This window comes from Rhinolophus hipposideros (genome assembly GCF_964194185.1).
Source record: "Rhinolophus hipposideros genome assembly, chromosome: 17".
Lineage (NCBI taxonomy): Eukaryota > Metazoa > Chordata > Mammalia > Chiroptera > Rhinolophidae > Rhinolophus > Rhinolophus hipposideros.
The window spans coordinates 12,444,992-12,469,049 of record NC_138063.1 but is presented as its reverse complement, the minus strand read 5'-3'; the positions used below and the strand labels follow the sequence as shown (position 1 = coordinate 12,469,049).

General features: G+C 42.9%; 1 protein-coding gene across 1 annotated transcript in view; it reads right to left on the bottom strand.

Annotated features, from left to right (window-relative positions):
- Positions 1-24,058, bottom strand: part of CCBE1 (collagen and calcium binding EGF domains 1) — a 190,495-nt gene that overhangs the window by 156,741 nt on the left and 9,696 nt on the right. The gene's annotated exons all lie outside the window — the stretch shown is intronic.

The following is a 24,058-nucleotide window of genomic DNA, read 5'->3' as shown; positions in this document are numbered from 1 at the left end:
TAATAAAATCAATGTGTTTGAGGGCTCATCACTATCTAAATAGAAAACCATTAACAAATCACATCACATAAGTAGTCACACTAAGCTAAACGCAGTACTATGTGCTTTTCACTCATCTCTGCCAGTTTTGTCAACAATGCTATGAGATTTGTTCCATTAGTTCCACTTTATAGATAAGGAATCTAAAACTTAGACAAGTTCAAAAAATTGCCCAGGGTACTCCAATAACGGACTTGGTCATCCAAATTCAGTGTCAGTGCTTCTCTATGCTCCCAAGGGAGTATGAGATCTCATGCTGACAGTGAAGAGTGAAAAAATTTGGAAGTAGGCATAGCATTGCTTTTCACTAGGCTAATCTATTATGATAATTCAAAATCAAATGTCAGTGTAACTATTAGTTACTATCCAATTTAATATTGATCCTTTGGATGAGAAAATAGGAAATCATATTAGAAGTAGATTATTTAAAGACTGCCATGTTATTTACAAAATTCAAATGCTTATAATAGACACTCCATAAGCAAAAATGTCAGCTCAATAAAGAACATTCATACATAAACCTGCTGATTCTAGAGGTTAGCTATGTAGCCAGAAGGCTTTGCCTAAAGTTACAATATTGTAGTCCATTAAAGAGAGAAAGAAGCATAATTCGTTGGCTTAAAACTGGGCAGGAAAAAAAATGGTTAGCATTATAATTACTAACGGAAGAGTCAAAAACACATTTTATTCTGTCCGATGGCTGTGTACTGTTCAAACAAACAGTGAAGGAAAACACTACGTATAGCCAGCATTAGCAAGATTTTTGATTTTGCTTTTGATCATAAATCATCTCTCTCGGGCCAACTTGGTGTACAGTCACATATGGTAGAAATGAAGACAATGTTCATGTGAAACAAAAGCTCACACAGCACGTGTTTTGTTTGGCATGTGTCTTATGGGTGGCAGCAACATGGTACTTGTGGGAAGAGAATTGGAACCAGGGCCAAGAGGCCCACAGTGGACCCTGACGGCCGCTGCATGGACGTGAGCTTGTGGGCAGTCCCTCAGCCTCCTACAGTCTCGACATTGCCATCTAAGCCAAGAGGGAGCTTGACCCTGAGGGGATGGTCCTTCCGGTTCTAAAATTCAGTTTCACACTTTTAGATACTGTTAGTTTGTGATGAATATTGATGGACTTCACTCAACCTAGAAATCCAAGGACAAAGTCTGTGACCACAGTTACTAAGAGAGCCAGTCCACAAGCACCGCTTCTCAAGAATGGTCACCCATTGGGAGCGATGTGAGGAAAATCAAGGAGATGAGACTGAACCACTGAGCAGAGAGAAGGCGAGTGCCATGAGGTGATGGCAGACAAGGTTCAAGGGCTTGTTAAAAAGCAACTTGAATGCCATTTCTCTTGGCAACTTTTCAGTAAAAGGTCAGATGGCAAATCCTTTAAGCTTTATGGGGCGTACAGTCTCTGTCAATCCTGCCATTGTAGCAGGAAAGCAGCCACAGAAAACATGTAAAGAAATGGGTGTGGTTATGTTCCAATAAAACTTTATTTATACGAACAGGCAGCAGCCAGATTCAGTGCATGAGCTGCTTGCCAATCCAGATAGAGGATAACGATGGAGTCAGAACATCCCACAAAAGGCTAGTGGGGCTGCAGAGCTCCCAGGCCAGAGCTGTTGGCTAAAGCCCATCTCCACATGAGGGCACTGTGCGTTGCCTAAGGACTGCCACTCAGCCATAGGACATTAAAACCCCATCAGAACATGCCCTAAGTAAACACACCATCACTCAGAAAGCAAAAAATACCACTTTCACTTTTTTTATGAAGCCTGATAGCAAGTCTGGATGTTTTCACAAACCTATAAACAATTTGGTCTGAGGATTTATTGCAAATGTTGACTCTACTTTAACTGTGGTCCCTTGGATTACAGAACAGAACGTAAGGGGGTGGTGGGAGAAAAAAGCAAGCAAGATGAGGTATCCTAAATATCATTTGTACTTTGGCATTTTTTTCAAAGACTGATGACCACTCCCAAGGAGATGAACTTGTACGCTATAATTTTACAATTAGATTTTCAACGAGCAGGTCCATTTCAAGTGAATCAGAGAAAAAAGTGTTCATTTCAATAGGCTAGGGGTAAGATTTTGTAGGGCACAATAGTTGACTAAAATTGTCTCATACTTAATGGCAAAAGAAAGTCAATTATATTTTGTACTATTTTTAAACAGTACACAAGGATTTTTAAAACCCTACAAAGCAATCATGATTGTGGCTCATTTCATTGTATAACATTTAAAGAAGTATTTCAAGTTATATTAAATCTTAGGAGAGCGACTACTTACTTGAAGACTAAATTATTTTCTAGGGTATTTGGTAATTACTGGTTTGCAATATATAAAAGGAGGTTAATTTACCTTTGAGAGTGCCACTGCTTTCAATTGGTCTTAAAGGGAGGATTATTTAAGGGTGTTGCTCTGAGGACATGAATTTTGGGTCATTAGTTTTAGTTCTTGATGGTCAGAAACGGCATCTGGGCCTAATTATTTGCATGTGTATCTAGTAGGCAATTGCTTGGCTAACACATATATTTTAAGAGGTCAGCATTTTTAATGACGGAGCTGTAAACACAAGGCTTATTATTTTGTCTAAAGAACAAAGTTCCTTATATACCAAATGCTAATTTCACAGGCATCCTTTACTAAAGAAACTACTGTAAGTTCAATATTGCTTTATATCAATGTGATCATAAATTTTGGTTCGAGTGTAAAGACCAAAAGCATATGTCTCAGGCTGCTTAGAGCTTAGAGACTACCACAGTAGCTAAGCCCAGAGATTCTGAAAGGCAGAAAAAACTATTCCAACTAGGAAGATGAATCTGGGGGTCTCAAATTATTTACTGGCCTCGCAGATTCTTCCCCTGGGGGCAATGGAAGGGACAGGCCAGGGCCCCCAAATGTCTCCACCCCTTGTCTTTCAGAGCCTGAAATTCTAGCTTGAGCCTTCCATTTCCTTGGTCCCATTACCTCCAGCAGTCCAGTATAAAAATGAAATTACTTTCAAATGAAAAAGTTAAATTTTAAAAGAAAAATTACTCTCAAAAGCCACCAATCACATACATATATTGCGACACTAAGTGATTCAGATTTAGCCCAACTACCCAGCCAAGCATTCAGGGAACAGACCTGCGATGGGTTTGAATGTGAGCAGAAGGTGACAAGGCTTCAAGGTACACCTTGGACCGAGAGGCATTTCTTTGCTGAGGGACGCTGACCAGCCAGGTGTTACCAAAAAGGCTGGTGAACTGAAAAGCGCTGAAAGGAAGAAGAGGGAATGGAGACCCCAAAGACAAACGTCATCTCCTCCTTCTGTATCCTACCTGAGGGGTCAGGGCACTACACAGCAGTCTGCACATACAAGGTGTAGCAACCCTCAGAATCCTTGGCTGCTTTTAATAAGGAAGACTTGCTTTCACTGAGTCTTCGTGTTATTTGAATATTAAGATGCTTGACGCCAATATTTAGGCTTAACCTGCTTTTTAAAAGAAAAAGTCTCATGAAACAAGAAATAATAACACAGGAAGGGCCCTATACCACTTGGTTGTAAGAAAGCCACCTTATTGCTGTGGGAGGCAGCAACACATCAGAGTGCCTGAGAGTGTCGGCTGTGAGGACAGATGGCGCAATTTTGAAACTACTCTGGCGCATAGAAGCTGTGTGACTTTGGAAAGAGTACCTAACTTCTGTGTCACATTTCGCTCTTCTGCAAAATATGGACAGCAATATTACTTACCTCATATGGCTACTGTAAAGATTCAATGAATTAAGACACAGAAACACACAATGGCACCCGGCACATAGTACTCAATAAACATTACCTAGACCATCTACCCTTTATTGTCAAGTAATCATGTTCCATGTGATATTCAGGGCTATGCAACCAGAAAGGCTCAACCAATTGGTATTTCTATCCACACCGTATCAGCGCCCATATCCCCACAAGGAATCATCTTTAAAAATGGAGAAGAAAAGCAACCCAAGCACACACATGCCACGTGTTCCTTTGCATGGCTTCCACACACATTACAGACCTATCAGGGGTCACGAAATACTGACTGCAAGTCCTCTGACCTCCTTGGAGAAATGTTCCATGTAAATACTGAGGATTATGTTACTGGAGAAATTATATAAGGAAATGGGGCCTTCCAGACTGAAGTTGAAGCACATTCCATAAATGCTCTTAACACGTTAAAAGAGTTTACATGATTTTTTTTTTTTACAGGAGCCCATTTTGAATATGAGAAGCCAGTATAGACACTGTTAAATCCAACAACACAAATTTCTGACATGACTCTCGAGCAACCAAATAATCCTCAAGTGTTGTTTGATGCCTTGTCTTGGGCACCAAAAGGTGGGCAGGTCGAAACTTACTCCCAGCATTTCTAAGAGTTTACAAGAAGTGATTTGGTTTCACTTTTAGCAATTTTTATTCATTGCATGCCAGAATGGAAGCAAAACAATGACGTGAAACAAAATTCAAGACTGTTGAGTGTATAGCCAGAAAGGAGACCTATGCCACTCATGGCTGTGCCTCACCACGGTATGAGAATTCTAGAGAGCCTGGGACCCCAGGAAACATGGCTGAGCCTAGCCACAGTGTCCACTGACATGTGGCTTTGTCATACTTATGGAGAAGAAATAGGTCTGTTCTGTGTGGACTGAAGGAGAAACTTTTCCCACTGTCATTCAAGGAGCTACATGATCAAGGGCATGGAAGATGCCTAGACCAGTTTGCTCAGCTGTAAAACAAAATGACTGTACAGACAAAGCAGCTCAGAGGCCCTCCCAGTTCTAAGTGCTGTGACGCTGAGTCCCTTTGTCCTAAGCACCTCCCTATGGAATATTTTCCTCTTCTCTTTAACTGTCCTTAAGCCAGGTAGTGAACAATGGCTAGGTTTACTGAGCCCATGATAATTCTCCAGATGGCCACTTCAGTGGCCTCTCCAGGACTCAGAACCTCTGTGTGCAGCTGTGTAGCTTTGCCATGTCCATTGGCTTCCTGCTGGGAGAGCCAATAGAAGCCAAAATCCAACCTGCACCCCCCCTGTGTATCAGCCTAAAGGAAGGGACACCTTTTCTTAATTCAAACCAAAGCATTTCACATCCTAACTGCAGCCCTACCTGGAATCATGAACCTTTCACAAACACACAAAAAAGTATAAAACTACCTAAGTAAGCATATGATCATTCAGTCCAACACATAAGGAAAAAAATTAAATGCCCTTTGAAGAGAGATTCTGACTTCGTATAGAGCTCAAATCTTCATATTTTATACATCGGTCTTATTTACTAAAGAAAATAGGAGTTTCTTTACTATTTCATTCTCAGTGACTGTGTTCCAATTCCTAAACACCCACCTCCGTTGCTCTTTTCAGAATAGTTCCATTGTGATATTCTGGGTATGTCTGTGCAATGAGCAAAGCCGTTTGAGCCTAAGATAAAGCATTTGGTGAATATAAACTATTTGAACCACATGATGTAAATACTGTACAAGTCTGAGCTTTGACATGTCTATATGTGTTCTTTTTACTGCTTCCCTCACAGGGAAATTTATATACAGTAATGTCCACCTAAGGTAAAGACTCTGTCCCCTTTTCTGCCTCTATAATTAATAAGTGAAAACCCAACCCAATTTGATTTTCAAAAATGACGTCAAGTACTCCAAAACTTCCTCCTGAAATGCTTAGAAAATTAGATTCATGGAAGTACTCAGCTGAAACTATTCCCTCATTGGAATAACTTCATAATTCCATGGTCAGGCACAGATTTACAAATGCCCCTTTTGGCCCAGACATCTTAATACCTGGCAGACTTTGGGACTAAGAAGAAATGTACAAATAGATACATCTTTATAAACTATTTCCACCCAGACTTGATGATCACAGATTTTTTTTTATGTACATTTTTTCCCTCCTTGACCAAAGCTATTTTCCCTGGAGATGTTCCAACGACATATTGCTAACATACCCCCATTGTGGAATTCATCTGGAAAATTTTGCAACTTAAAAAAACAGCTCAGCCATCGAACGGGTGTCTCTATGGACCTGCAGACTGGAGACCAAAAACACACAGTAAATATTTTTGGTCTAGCTCAAAATGAGTTTGGTTGACTTGTGCGACTGAGCTTGTTTGTTTGTTTATAGTAATTGACTGAGGACATTAGGACACTTTGTTCACATTCACTTGGTTGGGGGGTTCAGAATCTGGAGGTCAAATGCACACAACTGCTGACTCATAGGAGGGGCTCAATAAATATTTGTTGAACAAACAAAAGCTTCAAGGCCTGTAGTCACTAGCTGTCTGTGCCTTGATGCAAGACGTGGAAATTCTTGGAGCTTTACCGTGTTTCCCCCAGAACAAGACTGGGTCTTATATTAAGGTTTGCTCCAAAAGACTCATTAGGGCTTATGTTCAGGGGATGTCCTCCTGAAAAATCATGCCAGGGCTTATTTTCCGGTAAGGTCTTATTTTGGGGGAAACACGGTAATTTCCACAATTAAAGAAATGAGGCTAGTACAGTCGATTCTCATTATTCATGGTACTCAAGTTCTGTAAGTTCACCACAAACACCGAATTAACCAATATTGACTATGACTTCTATGGAAAATACACGGTTAGGCTTCTGAGAGCCTCTGCTCACAACATTTTTGCCAGCTGATCAATACGTAACCTTGTTTGTGTGTTTCTGCTCATAGACGCCCTCATTTAATAAATATTGTTGATTCATTAACACTGAAGTCATAGCCAACCGCACTGTAATTCATGCCTGAACCAAGCTTACCTAACACATGTAGTTCCTCCGCAAGGCATATCGCAGCCTTCTTGCGCTTAGAAGCACAGAGAAGGAAACGAGCATTTTTCTCTGGATTGGTTATGGAAGGATGTACAGGGCAGATCATATCTGATCTGAGTTTTAGGAAGATGATGGAATTTTCTGGAAGAGTGGAGGGCATTCCAAAAGGAAGAGGTAACATCGAATGTCCTGCTTTGTCCAGGAGAGTTCCCAGGTTTGTCTTACTATGTTGGTGTAATTAGTAAGAGAGCTCTTTAATTCTCAGAAGTGTCCTGATTTGGGTGACAAAGGTTTCAGTGACACGGCACAGTTCAATGAGGCTGGAACTTGGGAAAGGGATGGTGGAAGAGATGGAGTTATGGATGGGTCGGCCAAGCTTAAAGGATGTCTGTTGTCGCGCAGGGAACCCTGCTCGCTGCGCCATTTGTCATGCAGGGTCTCAGCTCCCACTCCCCGCCCAAGAACGCAGGACACGGTAAGGCCAAAAAGGAACACCCATGGAGCCATAAGTAGGGGAGTCAAACCAGTATATTCTCGCTGGCGGCTGGGCTGGAGACACAGGAAGCAGGATCTACATAATCTGCAACCCGCCGTCCTAACAGCATTCCGTGCTTGCCAGCCACCATCTTCTTGCTAGCCCCCATTCCATTCCTGCTAGCGTAGCCACAGCCGTTATATTAGTGGCCAATGGCCTACGGGTTACAGCTGACGGCCAACTAGCCACAGCTGCTGGCATCTGATCACAGTTGATGGCCATTTACTACCCGAGCCAGCACCTTTCTATGTGAGGCCGAGAGCCTGGACACTGCTTTTTTGGGGTTTTGTCCCCACATCTGTGTAAGGCTGAGCCACGCAGAGCTGGATACCTTCAGATTGGCTGCTTTAGGAATCAGACATTCAGCAACCTGGGAGCGAGTCCGGAGGAAGGCAGTTCAGAGGCTGCAACCAGAGGACGTTAGTTAGGGCAAGAGATGACGAGCTGAACGGCAATGGGGATGGAGAACAGAAGTAGTCATGAGACTCTCGTGAGGCAGAAGGGACAGGCCTCGGTACCAGCTGAGTGAACCCGGAGAATTTTGAAAGGCAGACACGACATAAAGGTTGACTCCCACGGTTCCAGTTTAGGAGACTGGGAAGTTGGTGGGGAAGCCACTCGCCAAGATCTAGAACACAGGTGGAGGGGGAAGCGTGGCCAGAAATATGAGCTCTGCTTTGGACAAACTGTGTCTGTGGAGCCTCTGGGTCTCCAGGGAGATGAGTGCACCAGGCGACTGGAGCTCTGAAGAAAGGAAAACATGGTCCTTATCATACACACCTGGCAGTTGAGGATAAAGTAAATGGCGAAGGATGAGATAACTGTGGATGAGGGGGCCATGGACGCAGGAGAAGAGACCCACTATAAGAGCCCTGCGTACTAACCCACCCCCTCTCAAACACGCCCAATAGACATATAACATTAAGTGAAAAGAATGGCACACTATGCAAACACGGCTTCAACATAAACCCTCTGCCAGCGCCATGCCCAGCCTTTAAACAAGGCTGCCACAATGAAGTTCCTCCTCCTCTTTGAAAATTACTGGCTCTCCAGTGATCTGAAAAGACGCCAACACTTAAGGGGTGGGTAGAGATGGAGGCAAAGTGAGAGACTGACAAGAAACAAGAGGAACAGGGTCTGCGTTCTTGAACAACCTCAACTGGCTCCCTCCCTTAGGGGCTGCATTTACTTGGGAAAGTCCAGGAGTGAAAATCAGCCTTGACTTCCAATGAGATTCCACCACAATTTTCTCCTCATGGTTTCTGCACGGGAGTGACCACACACAGAGGCCAAGGCAGTCACATGCATCAACTGGCATTCTCCTCTTAGCATGTGACCATCTGAAAACCCGGATGGCCCAGCCTGTGCCCCCATCAACCAGGGTGTTCCCCAAGACAGAAACTCACTCCTGAGGACACAGGCAAAGATCTTTGCTGATGAGCCAATAATTACATCTTATTAGCTACAAGAGGATGTTCCCTTTCACAGCATGTCAAGCCTGATTTGATTGGTGACGGGGGGAAAATGTGTTGACTTCTGCTCCACTTATTGGCCTTAAAGGGCCCCAATGTTTAATAGCAACTAAAATGCCAGACTAGATGGCTGGTAATTATGGGAGAGGAAGGAACCCACAGGAATTTTTTTTATCCCGTTCTAAATAAGTGTTGGATAATCATTGTTAAGTTTACCAGATGAAGCAATCTAATGTGAAAATTCTTCGCAACGTAGGGGAATACTACATCATTTTAACCACCAATTTAGCTGGCTATGCCCATATTTTATAGATTCAATGGCAAACACCTCAATCTTGTGGAAATACGTGGGTATCACTTCACTACGTGTAGACGACAGGAAAACGTGTGATTTTCTTCTGAAGGCAAAATAAAAGCTAACCTCTCGATTTCCGGGAGCAGTACACTTAAGGGAGACGATGTTTATGGGTCTGGGATCGTTTATAGTCTCCAGGCCAAGCTCTTCCTGGTTAAGTGTTTCCCACCGAAAAGCGTACTACTCACCAGGAGACAGAGCAAATGGGTCTAGTGAACATCTGTTTGCTTTGTGGCCATTGCTGCCAGCTGAGCAACGTGGCTTTAACTGAGCAGGAGCGCCGCGGGGGCTGGAGTTAATCCATCATGTTCACCAACATATGAAGGATACATAATGTGCAAAACACTGCAGTGAACCTGCTGGGGGTGATGCCAGAGGAACAGGGAGCAAATGAAGGAGACTACCCTCAGGGAGATTATAGTCTTTTTAGGGATCAAAAGCACCAATATTTTAATGGCCCACTATGACAAGTTATATTTTTGTGAAAGCTGGGAGTAAATGACATTCTGCGTGAGGATACAGCCAGGCAACATGAGCCAGCAACTGTCATCGCTCAATAAGAACAGTACACAGGGCCTGTGGAAAGTGCCACATCACACACATGGACAAGCTGTGCTATTATAGAAGTTATAACAATGGCAGAGGTTCAGATGCTCCAAGTCAGACAGGAAGAAGACCCACGATGTCCTTATGCTCTGGCCCCCAGACATCCCGAAGGGCCAGGAAGGACCAGCCTGGGTATCACTTTGGCTGTCTGCGAGTGTCTCCACAACTTCTGCAGGGACATGGGAATCAGTATGGTACAATGAAAAGTACCTGAGCCATGGCATGACAATCTCATGGGGTGCTTGCATAAGATCCACCCACACAGTGTGGGCCACGGACTAGACACCCAACAATGGCAGCTGTGATCAGAAATTACACGTGTTATACTAGCTCGAATACCTAGTTGGCTACTACAAAGTCAAATAGCAGTGACTGAAGTTAAGATAGGCGTTTATTCCTGTCCTACCATGTGCGTGAACACAGGCTGATGTGATGGACGGCTGCTTCCTGCTTTTCCATCCTCAACATGTACTTTGTTTTAGCTCCCACTCCATGTCTGTGGTGCAGGCAGCAGGGAAGTGTGATGAGGGGAAGGGGGACATACGCTCCCTTTTTTGTTAAGGGCAAGAGCCAGAAGTATTATGCTTTTGATTATAATTAGAGTCCAGACAGTCCCCGACTTAAAATGGTTCGACTTAACGATTTTTCAACTTTACAATGGTTCAAAAGCAGTATGCATAATAAATTTATACGAGCTATTTAACTTTATTACAAAATAGGCTTTGTGTTAGATGACTTGGTTCAGCTGTAGCCTACAGTAGGCGTTCTGAGCAGGGATAAGGTAGGCGAGGCTAAACTGAGGTGTTCAGTAAGTTAGGTGTGTTAAATGCATTTTCTACTTACAATATTTTCAACTTAGGGTAGATTGGGACATAACCATCGTAAGTGGGGGAGCATCTGTATTATTGCTGTTAATTCTGTTGTCCTACAACTAAGGAAATGGATATTTTCATAGGAATGATTTCTTAGTCCATTCGACTGCTATAAGAAAATGCCATAGACTGACTAGCTTAAACAACACACTTACTTCTCACCGTTCTGCAGGCTGGGCAGTCCAAGGTCAAGATGCTGGTGGACTCACTGTCTTAGTGAGAGCCACTTCTTGGTTCACTTCCTGGTTCTCGCTGTCCTCACATGGCAGAAAGGGTAACAGAGCTCTCTCCAGCCTCTTATTATGGCATAAATCACATTCCCAAGGGCTCTGCCCTCATGCCTGAATCACCTCCCAAAGGCCCCACCTCCAAATACCATCACATTGGGGATTAGGTTTCAACATATGAATTTGGGGGTGGCACACACAAACACTGGGTCCACTGCAATTTTCAATCAATAGATAAATGGTAATATAAATATGTATTTCAAGCAATATATAAAAGGATTCTTTCCTCTTCAAAGTGGGGGAAGGAATAAGAAAGTGAAATATCAACACGTGTCTGAGATGAGAAAGCATGGGCTTAGGATGGAAAAATGATCCTAAGGGACAATGTGTGAGGCTGGAGATATTAAGAGCCTCCTTCATGACCTGTGTGATTTCCGATCTTCAGTAATTTAGTAATTTAGGCCTTCAAAGCTTCTCCCTCTGACTGTCTCCATCTCTGTATGCTTGGACATGCTTCTACTGCCATAAAGGAAGCCTGTCAAGACTACTACCTGATGAGGCAGCAGGTGGAGAAGGTCGCTGAAAAGACAACAGAGGCGCTCCAGCTGGCAGCCAGCACCACGGCCTCCACACATGAATGAGGCCATGGTGGTTCCCCCAGCTCTTAGTTAAGTGTCCCCAGCCCACACCACAGGGAGCAGAGTCAAACCATCCCCGCCGAGGCCTGCCCAAATTGCAAACCCACAGAACTGTGAGCAAGAAAATCTTTGTTTTAGGCCACTAAGACTTGGGGTGGTATGCAATGCTGCAACAGATGACTGATAAGAGAACAAAATTCTGTAAGAAAGGAATAAAGAATAAACTTCCACCCTTGGAAATACGACTCCACCATGGCTCCACCACTTACAAGTTCTGTGACTTTGAGAAAGTTGCTTGCAACGCCTAAGCCTAAATGTATCTCATCTGTAAAATGAGGACTAAAAATAGTTTGTCACTCATAATAAGGCTGCCAAGAGCATTGAAGAAAACCATATATATTGCTCAACACAGTGAACACAGTAAGTATTCAGTACGTTACTTACAATTATTACCATTAAAAACAAGATCAATAAGAACATTTCTGAACATCACCAAAATTAATAAGTGTGTAGTTGGCGCTGTCCAGAAAAATTTAATAAACACAATCTCTTCTGCTGTTATACATTATTTCCATTTCTAAGAAATCATGTGTAATGATCAACTGTGTTATAAAAATAACTACTCCCGTAGGGAAAAAAGGTTTGGGGGTCTCAAAAGTTTCAGATTTATAATAAGTCATTTTCTGCAGGAATTAAATAATAGCTTCTGGCTGTAAAACCTAAACATCCCTGAGCAAATCTAGCATATAATCCTATCCAGGTTTTGCTCAAAAGGGCTTTTTCTGTCTCCACTAAGACTATCCTTTGTACTTTTTTGTACACATGCTTAGCTTCATCACCCATGGCTTTTCATAAAGCACAAAATGGAAATGAGGATTAATCAAACTACAGAAGTTAAAATAAATTGCAGCTTGGAATATAAGAATGCTGAAGAACCCAAAGCCAAACAGTCAGCCAAACAGCCCAAACCAATTGTTACCAACAACTTCTGTTGCTGTTAGCAATTCTAGTTCCCACTGAGGAAAGCTTCATTACCAACAGTGACAGCCTGTGATGGAAGTGAGGTTCTCTAATCTGTTGCATTTTATCCAATTTGTGGTGGTAAAGCTAATCCTGCAGGAAAATTTTGTGTATTGTATACTACCAAGGGTGTTAAATGACATCGGTTAGTTCTGCTTATCTGCCATAATAATGATTGATATGTTCAATGACTGATTTCATTTGGAGCTATTGATGGGAGACACCAAGCAATGACTAAAATCTACAGCAATTTGCGCGCACGCGCGCGCGCACACACACAATTACTAAACTATCACAAAGGCTTTTACTGCCCCGAGTACAGTTTTGCTCTGAGCAGCCTCACTCTACGTGGACAGCTCCCACATTCAAAAACTTACTTTACTCTTCCTACAAAGCTAGGGAAAATAACTTCCTTCTCTCTCTATTCTCTTTCGAATCTCAGTGACTGAACATCTTACCAGCACTACTAAGTTCAAGGAAAGCCCCTTAGCATTCAGGAGTTGGTCCATACAGGGTGAAGAGACTACTACGAAGCGAAAGAAGGTTCAGATGTTCTCAAAGGACTGGGCAACTAGCACTGTTTAAGCCGCACGATGCTGCTAGAGGAAGTAAACCGCAGATGTGGGGATAAAAGCAGCAGGAACTCTAAGATGTTTAACGGGACCAAATAAGCAAACAATGCAATGGCAAATAAAAGTCAGCAGGATTTGGGTAAGACAAAAAGGGGAAGTTACAAACAACAAAAGCCAAAATGTACCCCTCCTGTCCCCCGCCCATGTAGGTAATCTCCTGAAACACACAGCGGCAGAAACCAAAGCAGCAGCAGCAACTACCATACAGCTTGCAGTGCCTGGAGAACATCATACAGGCCCCTAAACAGGCCTTCACCAAACCACCTGGCAGGACAGCAGCAGTTTATATTTGAAGGTGATTACAAGAACTGTTCCTGGGAAAATTACAATGTCCATCTCAGGGACGATCTTTACCATGTTATGCATTGTTTTGTGTGTGTGTGTTTTTCCAGTGACCCTTGAGTAAAGTTTTTGTTTGGTCTTAGGAACAGTTGTAGTTCTCCTGGGCATTGTTCAGGTTTTACCTTGTGGACCTGTGGAACATCTTTTCTCCCTGGCTGCCAGAAAGCTCAGAGCCTAATGGTCCACCCGGCAAGTCTACGTGTCTTTAGGGCATTCACTCTTACCCTCAAGTCCTGGCTCTCTTTCTTAAGTCTCCAGCATGGGGATTTTTTTTTTTTTTGGTCCTTTAAATTTATGCTACCTCCTCATATTGTACGTATTGTAAACGTACTAGATCCACGTGTAAATTTAAATCCACAAATAATAAACACGGCTCTGTTTCAGAGGATGATCTGACTCCACAGTAACCATGTGTGTTCTTTCACCCTTTTACAACTAAAAACTGAAGTGTAAGACATTAACCAAAAATGCAGAGAGTAAATTTTAGCATTAGCGTTTTACAAACGCGTCTCCTGCACAGAAAATGGACCAGGCACTGGGATAGGCACAGGGGATACAAAAATAGGGTAAGATAAGCCTGGTTTCTGCCCCTACAGCTCGTCAGGGAAAGACACAAAATGAGCTACAAATTATTTTAAGTGCTGTAATAAAATAAAACAAGGACCTAAAATGAGCAACCATAGGTACAGGGGACTATACTTGTGGTAGGGAGTTTAGGGGACACCTCATTGAAGAGGAAACACTGTAAATTCTGAAGGATTGGGAGCTGGGATTAGGGTTTATTGGGTTGTGTTTGTTTGTTTGTTTGTTTGTTTGTTTGTTTGTTTTAGTGAGGAAGAAAACCTGTTACCCAGGCAGAGGGGATAGAAGGGGCAATGGCTTGAGACAAGTAAGTCTCAAAATGAGGAGACTGAGCTAAACTCAGGAAGGATCATGTACAATGAGGTGGGCAGGCGGGGGTCCGATCACTCAGGGCTTCACAGGCTACAGGAAGGAGAATAGATGTTGTTTCAAGGGCAATGAGAAGCCACAGAAGGATTTGAAGCCCGGGTTGGATGTAATCTGTTTTAAGGTTCAATATTTCACTTTGTGCTATATGGCAATAGAGTTTTAAGAGACAGGACAGGAAGCAGTGAGAACAGTTACAATAGTTCAGGCCAAAGGTGACAGGAGCTTGGACCAAGATGGTGGTAGTGGAGAGAGTAAGCCCAAATTTGGGTATAGTTGATGAAAGATTAGATGTAGAGGACATGTGAAATGTGATGATCTAAAATTGTTTCTGGATTTCTGTCTAGGGCAACTCACTGGGTAGTACAAGTGAGGGCAGCAGGGTTTATGTTGGGGGGGCGGGGGAGTAGAAACCATGATCTCCATGTGGATGTGTTATCTTTGAAATGTCTTAAGAACATCCAAATGGAGATCAAGTTGGCAAGACCCTTTTTCAAGAAAGTACTGCACTATGCACTCCACCAAAACAGTGGGGTAAATCGAGAAAGGGGAAAATGTGGGATCCAAGAGACTAGAATCCAACACCAGAAAGAGACAAAGATTTCTTAGGCTGACGGTAAAGGAGGTCCCAGCAGGCTTAGCGAGGAGCCAGTCCAGATCAGGGTACTGGACTTAAGATTCTGGGAGGAATTTCTTCAAGAAGGTTGAAATGATAGAACACCTAATATGTTTGACTATCTTGCAAGGAACTTTATGTAAATGAGGGTGACTCTGAGGTTGGATTCATGATCCTGCATATATTTTAAATGCAAAACAATTTAAGACAATTATGAATGACAGGGAAGCAAACTACAGTCAAAGAAAGGAAAAGCACTCACAGCTTTCAGCAGGGCTTAGATGTCAATAGCATTTCCACAGTTCCACGTAAGTCAGACAGTGAAAACTGGTCTATTCAACACTGTCACAATGCCAAGATGGGCAGCAAATGTAGACAGTGGCTGATGACAGCTGAATTCTCCTCTCCCACAAGACAATGCCAAAAAGTTTTAAAAACTGAGTTGTAATATAAGCAAGTTATTTACAGCTATGGAAGTAAAAACCAAAAGACTAACCTTAAAAATTAGAATAGCACTGCTGTGGTGGGACAGGACGAGTTGTGGGGTGGGGAAAGCCGGCTGTCTGTCTTCCCAGCTGTGAGTTATTTGACTCTAAACTAATTTAGATAATATTTAAAACTAAAGTGTAAGACATTAACCAAAAGTGCAGAGAGTAAATTTTAGCATTGATTTTACTCTAAATATGTATAAACATTGAAAGTGCAGATGGAGACGACATCAGAATATTAAAAACTAAAGGATGACAATGATGGGTACCTTTCACTTCAGAATATTTAAGTTGCTTTTGCTTTTTTGTTTTTTGATATTGGCGAAAGTAATGCATTAATTGAGTGTCAGTGGATATAATTTTGCTACCAAAATATAGTGAAAAGAAAGGTCTGTTCATTTGGGTTTACAGGGACCCTAAATATAAGTATAACAATAAATAAAATGTTAGCTTCCCTTTTGAAACTACATTTTCCTCTAAGAACACACCCCGTCCATAGCATGGTCTTATCTTGGCAGTCAAACATATGGAACTGCCTTTGAGGTGAAATAATCTTATGATTAAGATTTCCCAATCATATTGTGAAAAAAGCAAATCGTTACCCCTAGGCCACCGCCTCACACAGAGTTCCCCTCTGTTACAGACAGTGCTACAGTGTGACATTCCAGTGACAGTAAAGGATTTCCACTGTAGACACTTTCTTAGAATCAAGCACATCTGTTAAAATGTAAGATCACTCATTAGCGGAGACAGAAGTACCACTGGTTGGGGGCCGGCCTGGTGGCTCAGGTGGTTGGAGCTCTGTTCTCCTAACACCTAGGGCTGCCGGCAACTGGACCTGGAGCGGAGCTGCGCCCTCCACAACTAAGATTGAAAGGACAGTAACTTGACTTGAAAAAATCCTGGAAGTACACACTGTTCCCCAATAAAATCCTGTTCCCCTTCCCCAATAAAATCTTTAAAAAAAAAAAAAAAAAAAGAAGTACCATTCGTCCATGAATGAATGCAAGAGAAAATAACTCCACAAAACAAACCTCCATTTATTTGGGGGTAAAACATGTTTAAAAATAACATTCAGTTTGGGGTTTTGTTTTGTTTGGTGTCACAATGACATCTTGGTAATGTATGTGCACTCTACATTTCTTAGAAATGGATACTGAATTATGTAGTGGTAAAATGACATCACATCTGGGATTGGCTTTAAAATACGTTAGGAAAGAAAAAAAAGGGACAAAGCACACGGTGCAAAATGTTGTTCATTACTGATGTCGGTGATGAGTAGATGGGAATTTATTTTCTTCTCCTGACTATAGCACAGTTGAAATTTTCATAATTGAAAAACTACATTCTGAGGGAAAATATGGTCCGTTTTTCCTCATCTTTAAAAAAGGCTTAACTTTGTGTGTGTTTTCCCTTTATGATTGCAATGCAAGGAAAATACGTTGCAAAGCTGAGGTTGCAGAGGAGATTCCCTTTCAACCAAATCACAGCCCCAGCTAGTTAAAACTCTCTCAAAAGGAACATGGGTTAAAATGCAGACAAGGAAGGCTAACATGCAGACAGAGAACGTTAACAGAAAAAAAAATCATGCTTCTGACTAACGAGGAGCCTGTTGATCTAATGCAAAACTCAAGTGGGATACCATTTCGTTAAACTAAGACTGCCTAAACATGGAAAAGGATGTTAAAAGAAAACTTGGACAATTGTCTGGACAATGCAAGAGAAGCCTCATCCTTCTATATATAATTTGGCTGGGGGGTGAGGGGGAGGACTGTTGTCTCAGTTACGTAGCTGACTGCCTTGCTGTCTCCATTTCCCTTGGCATCTCTAAACAGAGCCAAATATGGAACCAGAACCGGGCAGCAAGACAGTAACAGTGCAGTGGGACTGAAGTCTTTACAAGGGACCTTAGATAAACACATTCAAAAGGATACACACGTGTTGAAACGTAACTTTGTAATTTTTGTAAATATAAGACACAAATATTAAGCCCAGTACGTTAGGATAAAAGATGTGGAAACAATTTTAGGAGAAAGCCTTCTTATCTGATGTCACTTTTTCTTCCCACTTTATTTGCATGAGTCTCCCCAAATGAAACAATTTCTCCTTTCTAGAAAGAGGGTGGTCGCCATGAGAGGACAGTTCCTCCCTAAGTGAGGAAACTGATACTTTGCCCTCATTCCCGTTCTGTAGGAAGCACATCTGGAAAGAAAGCAGCAGAAAGAAAAGCAAGCCAGTGGGGGTGGGGTGTCCTTAACACTTTTGCAGAATCAAATAATGGCTCCTGTGCTCGCATGGCACTCACTGGCAGCAAAGAGAGGAGCTTGCTTTCAAAAGCACAGACCTGGAGAGTAAAAAGACCTTCTTTGTCCTCTTTAAGTAAATAACTGGGGTAAGAAAAACTACCAAAGGCATTCAAGAGATGCAGCTGACCAGCTCACGATGGCTATCCTGTTTTTAAGGCAGATTAGAGATAAGTGTCCAGAATGTCCCACAGTATGTTCCCAGTGGAGATACTCTCTTCCTCATGGCAAGTAAATCCCCTGGGCTGTAAACTACACCTGCTTCCCTTTGCTCTGCTCACAGCCCCAGACTGTCAGAGCGAGAAGGAACTCCCCCACCCGCCACCACCGAGAATCAAAGAGAGCTCCAGGGTGACGGGGACCCACAGCCACACGCTCTCGGAGGGCAGTGGCTGTGCATACACTAAAGCCCATGTCTTGCAGGTTCCAGACCAAGGGCTATCTGATGACACTAGATAAATTTTCTTCTGATTCATTTAGGTAAAACTTGATATATTTGAAATCTGCATCTGAAGTTTAAAACCTGAACCCACCAAAACATCAGGGAGAGGAACCCCTTAGCACTTCCTAACTGCCTTATAAAGAGCTCTCCAGTGAAGAGAGGAATTCTGACGCATCCATACAATGAAACACCATGCCATAAAATACCATGCTATAAAAATTAATTAGCACTCAGTGTAATAAGTATTCCTTACCTATTGTTATGTGAAAAAAGCAATTGCAGAACCAACCCACTTCTGTAAGTAATAACTCCAAGTATGTCTGTTAGTACAGGTATAGAAAGGTCAGGAAAAATGCACTCCAGTCCCTTGGCAGTCATTATCCTGGAAGGGTGCAATTAGGGAGGACCCACAGTTGTAAGTCATACATTGCTATGATGGAAGACGTGCCAGTGCAAATGTTACTACCATCGTCATCGTCATAAAAAAGGGTAAAGTTTGAGAAATGGAACATTTCCTTTCTCGTACCCCTTTCCCTGTAGGAACTGCAAAGCATGATTCCCCCTTTACATTCATCTCTAAAACAGGTGTTTGCCCCTCATCGTTATGGTAATTTGCTTTGGGAGCCCAGCACCTCCGTGGTACAGGAAGAAGAGTGGATAGAACCGTCATCTGTTCAGGACATAGGGAGTTAAATACAATCCCAGCGTCATCCAGGGCATCACAAAACAAAAGCTGCATCACGTCAAAGATACACGTAGCACATACCAACGTCAGGACAATCCAACAGAATCAAGCTGCGTATAAGTGAAGGGATAAATATACATCCTAAGATGATACAAGTCATATTTTAAAGTATGGATGAGGAAATTGTGTTTGAAGAGACAGCCAAGGAAGGACTCACTGAAGAGGCAGGACTTGGTGGTACGGCTTGAACAAACAGCTGGATGGCTGGGAGCTGCGGGGGTGGGGAGGGTCCAGGCTGCGGCATCCTAATGGGTGCACACACACACCCTCCCCACCCCACAGCCCTAACTTCCTAGAAATGGCTCCAGGAGTGCCAAGGCCTCAAACACCTCTCGTCCTAGGGCAGCAGGGTGGCAGCCGGACTGCCAAAGCCCCCTGGGCCAGGCATCTCTAGCCTTAAGTATCCTCTGTCATTGACCCTCACGTGTCCTCCACAGATAATTTTCATGTGTGCCATGATCTGAAAATGTGCTTCCCAAACACTAGGGGTCTCTGGGAAAGGACCTGGAGAGCGGGGGCAGCTGATGTATCGAGTAAATTGTTAGGATCCTTTCATGCATTCACTTAACATTTCAAATATCCATTCTTATTATATCCTCTCTAATAGGGTATTACTCTCATTATGCTGTCAAACGCTGAAACAATATGGAAAACTCAGAGGTCACTTAGGAACCACTTCACGTTTGCCAGCTTCCAATTCAAAGAAATCCCTCAGTAAGAACCTCAGGAGCACATCCATCCACAAAATGCAATTATATTTCCTTTATTTCTTAATTTATAGTAATTCTATTTCTATGATTTAATCATCATAATTGCTGTTATTACACTCAAAAGATGCAATGACACGTTTGTAACTACGCATTACATGCAGACATACATCTGGGGACCGCCTGGCAAGAGGCCATATGGTAAATATAGGGCTTGGATGATAGCTAGGCAGTGAAACCACAGAGAGCATTGTTTCATGTTGCATAAAGTTAATGCAAACCTACGAAAAGCCTTGCATTTGCTGGGAGCTGAAAGGTTCTCTCAGTCACCAGAGGAAGACTAAAAAGTTGAAGAGAAACCTAACAATGGATGGGAAAAGACTCTCTGCCAGCACATAGGTTTCCCATCACACTATGTGGAAAAAAGTCTGTTTATGCTTGATGCTTGCAAGGAAAGGAAAACATAGCCTGACACTGAAAAGCTTTCATTTATAATCTGCTGAACCATGTTTATATCTTGGGAGACGGTTCATGTCGTGCAGCAACAAAGCAAAATATTTTTTGAAAAACGCACTTGAGGTCACTAAGTAGCTAGCTCCGGACACCAAGCTGAGCAGCTGCAATAGGAAATGAAAAGTGATGGAATTCACAGCACGGGATTTAGAACTGACCAGCTTTGGAAACTCAGAAGAACTCTGCCTTTCTTGATCCACCTCGGCCCACTTCGTCACTCCCCAGACTGCCCTCCAACCATCCCTCGTTGAGTATAGAAAGGACATGCCAGGAGGAAAAGAGTGGGACCTAGCAGACCAGGCTTAGGATGGTCCACCAACACAAGCTTTAGCTGTAAACTTCCCTGTTGGGGGGGCATGGACCTGTAGCAATTGCAAAACAAAGAGGACTGGCTTCAGGGCCCCAGAAGGAAGAAGCAGGCTGCTTACCCCTTTTTCCTGCCAGGTTTTCATCTTTGGCTGCGTACTGGAATCATGCAAGAAGCTTTAAAAATTCCTGCTGCCTAGCACCCACCTCCAAGAGTTTCCGATGAGTCTGGGGTGGTCTACCTGGACACCGGGATTTTTTTTCTAAGCTCATCAGGTGATTCCGGCATGCAGTCCAGGCTGTGAATCACTGCCTTCAGCTTTCCAAGTAGGAAGTAAAGAAAGTAAAGACAGCCAAGTGAGAGAGAGCCCTGGAACGATGCAATGATGCTCAGCAGTGCTTCTCAATTGAAAGGGCCCGGGAAACTCCCAGGAAACCCGTTAAAATGCAGACCTTAATTCAGCAGGGCTGACGTGGAGCCTGAGCGAAGGCATTTCCAATGCAATGTCTCGCTGTCAGCGGTTAGGACAGGTTATAACCCCCTCATCTGGCACCTTCTTGGAGAGAGAGGGTCCACAGAAGGGAACGGCACAAACAACATTATGGTTTATGCCATTTTGTTTATTTTTTGCAGGTAGAGGGTAGTAAAAAGTGTACTAAGCAAGGTGGATACACTCTAAGATGTTCCTTTTTCTCCCTCCCTTTTCTCCCTCTCTTTCTGAAATGCCCAGTCCTTCCTTTTGTTTCTCAAGGTATTTTGTCAACTTTCTTTTTAGGATTTGAGCTCACTAAAATGGACTTGATAAGTGGGATGTCTTCCTTCCTCCTTTGGCTTCTAACAACACACCCCTTTGATTCAGGGGCATGTGTGAGCCTGGAATCCTGCTGGGCTGGTAAGACACTGGTGCCCTCAGTGAGGGCAGATGCCAGGGGTCTCGACTGGGAGCTGTGGCAAGTGTCTTTCTAACCAAGACTAGGTCTTTCCTTCTGTTCATTTCTTTCTACCTACCTAGCCTATTATTCTCCCCGGAAGAGTTTGAGAAACCTGAACTCTTTTTGGAAAGGCGAAAATGTGTCTCTTCTGTATCACTTCCTGCTGAAAGGGGGCAATGTCATCCTCAGGGGTCTCATGCTCTTGCTGTCAGGAGGAAGGAAGTGTTGTCACTTGGTTTATGCCATTTTAGATAAAATGGAATCCTTTTCCTTCTCCAGTGGTACCACTGAATTTAATTTCCTTGGGTAACTCAGGACAGCACCATCCTGGGGATAGAGTGTGTATGAAAAGCATCCCTTGTATTACATGGCCCCAGTGTGTGCTGGGATTTTTGTTCTTGTTTTTTTTTTTTTTTTTTTTTTGGTGGGGTATGTTATCAGCTGAACTCTGTCCTCCCAAAATTCAAATGTTGAAGCCCTAACTCCAGTACCTTAGAATGTGATTGTATTTAGATATAGGGGCTTTAAAGAGGTCACTGGGTTAACATGAGGTCGTTAGAATGGGCCCTGATCCAATAAATCCTAATGAAGTGGTGTCCTTATAAGAGCAGCAAATGAGGACATAGTCGTGTACAGAAAAAAGACCGTGCAAAGACAGGGAGAACACAGCCATCCGCAAGCCAAGGAGGGGGGGGCTCACCGGAGATCAGTCTTGCCAACACCTTGATGTTGGACTTCCAGACTTGTGAGAAAACGAATTTCTGTTGTTTAAGCCACCCAGTCTGGGGCAGTTTGCTTAGGCAGCCTGAGGAAACTAATGGGTGGGGTGAGGGGGGTGGGGCGGTGTTCTCATGTCTACTTCAGACAACGTGTCCGACTTATGTGTTCACCAGTCATTGCCAGTGGAATCGCCATCCCTATTTTGAGCAGTCTTCCTTCCCTCTTCTAAATGCCTCTTAAATCTGTGGTTGGCAGGAAAGCCAAGTAACCACAACTGTCTTTACGATTGGCCTTTACGATGAGTCCAGTGGTTAAGAACAACACAGGTTCTGGAGCCAGACTGTCTGGCTTAGAACCCCCGTTCTGCTACACAGCTGCTCAGAGACGCGCATGAGAACTTGTGTGAAGGCAAGCTAGAATGGCTCCTGACACAGCGAGCCTTCACCCACAGGGCAACCTGGGGGACTCATCACCGAGGAGAGTACATGAAATTGCTTATATCTATTTTCAGCTCCTCAAAGCCTTTGGTGATACCTACTTTCTGGCATTTTCTTTGTGATATTCGTTTTGGTATTCAGAGTTCCCTCCCTCTCCTCCCTCTCTCCCCCTCCATTGTCAGCTGTGTTCCAGACAGAAGTTATTGCCTGATGCAATGACCTCCACAGAAGGATGGAGTTCATATATAAAATTTCTTTTCTTATGTCCACCCAGTTAGGCCAGAATATCCAAGACTGGTTTCCAGAATGCTATCACAGTTAAATTAATATTAAAATCAATTTTTACAGAATTAAAAAAATCCTTCAACTAGGTTTTCTTGAAGTCCCCACTGATGTCACATTCTAGGTTCTTGACCTTTCAGAGCTTACTGGAACTAGATTCCAGGGCACGTTTTGGAATGATCTCTTGTCACCCATGAACAGTTGTTGTGGTCTTGGTGGGTTCCTAGGAAACCAACCTATGCTCTGCCAGGCAATTTTCACCACAAAAATGTGAGCCATTTCTCTGTGGGAAAATTCCAAAATAAAACATGGCCACATTATCAAGAGGTTGCTAAGTGAAAGCAAAGAGAGGAGTCAGTTGGAGGCAAAACTGTGGCATGGTTTCTGCACTAGAGTTTAGACGTCTTCTCACCTCCAAAGCAATAGCGTGCAACAGGTTAAAAAAATTGTAAGTCTGTCAATCTTTATAAGCTTAGCCTGCTTTTCTTTTAAGCTTGGATTACCTGAATCAGTAAAAAATGGCTGTCACCAAGGTCAGAAGCCCCCATATGACAAACTTTGTTTTTCACCCAACTTCATATCTAGAGGATGCTCTCTTATTAAATTTTTATATCCATATTTTTCCTCTTTGTTATAGCTGATACCACCTACCATGTTTCCTGGAAAATAAGACCTAACCAGAAAATAAGCCCTAGCATGATTTTTCAGGAGGACATCCCCTGAACATAAGCCCTAATGCGTCCTTCAGAGCAAAAATTAATATAAGACCTGGTTTTATTTTCGGGGAAACACAGTATATCTTCGTAATATGTCAAGTGGTACATTCTAACATTTTCCTTCTTTTCCTTTCTTCAAAATACCATTAGTAGACTGCTTCTCTCCCTCAGAATATTTCCTTTTAAATCGTTCTCTTTCCTTCTCTCCCACTTTCCCCCAGTTCTCAGTGTGAGAAGGCATCACTGTTTAGGAGTCTCTATGATCTGTACAGAACAAGAGTTGGCACTGTGAAAAGGCAGTCCAAATCTAAGTTCAAAAGTTTAATTAATGATTTACTGTACATAGCGCAACTGTGGGA